Raw genomic sequence first — 3,195 nt, 5'->3', positions numbered from 1 at the left:
ATCAGAGCCAGGTTTACGGGTCAAATTGGGCATTTTCATATTTGTACGGATTTTCGTTATGTTCGTGTTTTGGAATTCTATTTTGGATTTGTATGGATTTTCGTTGATTTTCTCGTACGGAATTCCGAGGTTATAAAATTGGGACTGGACAGTGATGGAACATCTCCAGATGGCAAATAGGTAAAATGTTAAGTTTATTGTTATACTTGTAGTAATATCTGTGATATAACTTAACAGATATGAGGTGATCTACACGTGCAACTGCGTCGAGACGTGGTGTTGGACGGCCATGTAAGAGGACTTTGGAATCTTTGGACTTGCCAGAGATGCCTATTGGGTTGAGCCTGTCGGTCAGGGACAGACTCTAGATACTACGGGTATGTCGGGCTCTCAGACCCCGATGGCTCCTTTAGAGGTACCTACCTCGGTTGCACCTGTTGTACCCACCCCTACCGTATTTACGGTACCACCAAGGGTACCACCAGCATACCCGACACCTACTCCGGTCAAGCCTACGGTGTACTAGGCGCCACCGCCACCTAGACCTATCATGTACTTGGCACCAGCAGCACCCACACTAGCGGTACCAGTTGCTCTAGTTCTGATACCACCACCTACCGTACCTCCAGCCACGGCCACCCATATTGACCCTACAGTACCACCAGTGGTATATGCTCCAGCTTATGCAACAGCACCGGGAGTACTTCCCCCGGTCTATCCAGCGGTATCACATGTAGCACCAGCTCCAGTGATTCCGCTAGTTCCCGCGTCGATCCCTACCCACCTCACTGATATTGTCGCGGCACGAGCCAGGATTCCAGCATTGGCAGAGTCGATGAAGAGTCAATTCACACTATTCTGAGGAGAGACTGATCCGAGTGTGGCTCAGTCCTGGATTGAGACTATGGAGCAGACCCTTCCCAAGTTAAATTTCGACACCAACATTTAATTCACTGAGCATGGTAGGCCAGAGGATGTCCTATTAGCTCAGTTGGTTAGAGCGTCGTACCTTTATGAGGGAGATTGGTAGATTACCCACTATTAGACCGCAATGACTGATCGTCTCTCTACCATCTGGTGATACTTTGGACATCACCCAGGAAGTCAAAAGTTGCCAGTTAGACTTTGGCAACCAGATACTTACGGTAGATCTTTTAGTACTAGGAATGGTCGAGTTCGATATTATTCTTGGCATGGATTGGCTGTCAGTATATCATGCCACTATTGATTGCCAGACGAGGGTGGTCACATTCCAGCCTCCGAACCAACCCTCGTGGGATTTCGCTGGCATTAGAGACGACGACATATCAACTATTTCGGCGATTCAGGCTCAGAAGATGCTGTCACATGGCTATCAGGGTTTTCTATTATCTTTGATTCATACTGAAGACGGCAGTAGTGCTCAACTCTCCGACATTCCAGTAGTCTGAGAGTATCCGAATGTATTCCTAGAGGAGCTTCCAGGTTTGCCTCCCAGAAGGCAAATGGAGTTTGCTATTGAGTTGATTCCGAGAACCGCGCCGACATCGAAAGCTCCTTACCGTATGACACCAAAAGAGTTGAACGAACTAAAGGTTCAACTCCAGGAGCTTTTAGACAGGGGATTTATATGCCCTAGTGTTTCCCCGTGGGGTTCTCCGGTATTATTTGTCAAGAAAAAGGATGGTACTCTGAAGTTGTGCATAGACTATAGACAGTTGAATGCAGTGATTGTCAGAAATAAGTACCCCTTACCTCGGATCAAGGATTTGTTTGATCAGCTTAGAGATACATCAGTGTATTCTAAGATTGATTTGTGGTCCGGATATCATCAGCTGAGAGTCAAAGAATCTGATATTCAGAAGACAGCATTCCGTACCAGATACGACCATTATGAGTTTTTGGTAATGTCATTTGGGCTTACCAATGCTCCAGCGGTATTGTAACGACCCGGCCCCTCGGCCCCTTGGGCGACCCAAAATTTTTCAGAATCTTACAGGTATTTATGAATTTGATGAACCGCGTCTTCCTGGAGTATCTTGATCAGTTTGTTATCATTTTCATCGATGACATATTGGTCTACTCGCGTTCCGAGGAGGAACATGCATAGCATCTTCGTACAGTCTTCGAGACTCTTCGATGACATCAGCTATATGAGAAGTTTAGCAAGTGTGCCTTCTGGCTATCTTTAGTCAGTTTTCTGGATCACGTGGTCTCTAGCCTAGGTATTTCAGTAGACCCTCAGAAGATCGAGGCTGCCACCAGCTGGGAGCAGCCGAAATCAGTACAGGAGATTCCCAATTTCTTGGGGCTGGTAGGATATTACAGACGTTTTGTCGAGGGTTTCTTCGGCATAGCTATGCCACTGACACGCCTGACCAGGAAAGGCATGAAGTTCACGTGGTCCGATGCCTGTGAGACCAGCTTCTAGGAGCTAAAACAGAGATTAGTGTCGGCTCCAGTTTTTGTTTTACCCTCTGGAGAGGACAGATTCGTGCTCTACACAGACGCATCTCTTCAGGATTTGGGTGTTGTCCTGATGCAGCACGGTAGGGTAGTCTCCTATGCTTCTTGTCAGTTGAAGGAGCATGAGAAGAACTACCCAGTTCATGATTTGGAGTTAGCCGCCATCATCTTTGCTTTGAAGATTTGGCGGCATCATTTGTATGACATTACCTTTGAGATTCTCACAAATCATAAGAGTCTCAAATATATTTTCACCCAGAAGGAACTTAATCTCCGATAGAGGAGATGGATAGAGTTCCTGAAGGATTACGATTGTACCATTAGCTACCACTCGGGGAAAGTTAATGTGGTTGCCGATGCACTCAGCAGGAAGTCCAGAGAGACTTTGGCTTGCCACCGAGCTTTAGTCACAGACTTGATTCATGGTTTCTCCGAGTTGGACCTTGAGGAGCAGGGACAGACAGAGCGAGGTGTTTTGGTTACTATGGTTGCTCAGTCGTCGATCAGGACGAGGATCCAAGAGGCCCAGGCTAGTGATCAGCATTTTCAGTTCATTGGCAGCCAGATAGCTTCCGAGCAGCAAAAAGAGTTCACTTGAGATGATGCGGGTATTATATATTTACGAGACCCATTAGGCGTACCTCCATCTCACCCGATCAGGGAGGAGTTACTTCAGGAGGCTCATCGCTCCCGTTTTGCTATCCACCCAGGCGGAACCCGCATGTATCGAGATTTGAGGTGTTCCTATTG

This window comes from Zingiber officinale, chromosome 6A (assembly GCF_018446385.1).
Source record: "Zingiber officinale cultivar Zhangliang chromosome 6A, Zo_v1.1, whole genome shotgun sequence".
Classification (NCBI taxonomy): Eukaryota; Viridiplantae; Streptophyta; class Magnoliopsida; order Zingiberales; family Zingiberaceae; genus Zingiber; species Zingiber officinale.
The sequence above is the reverse complement of the archived record's forward strand: the minus strand, read 5'-3'. Positions refer to the sequence as shown.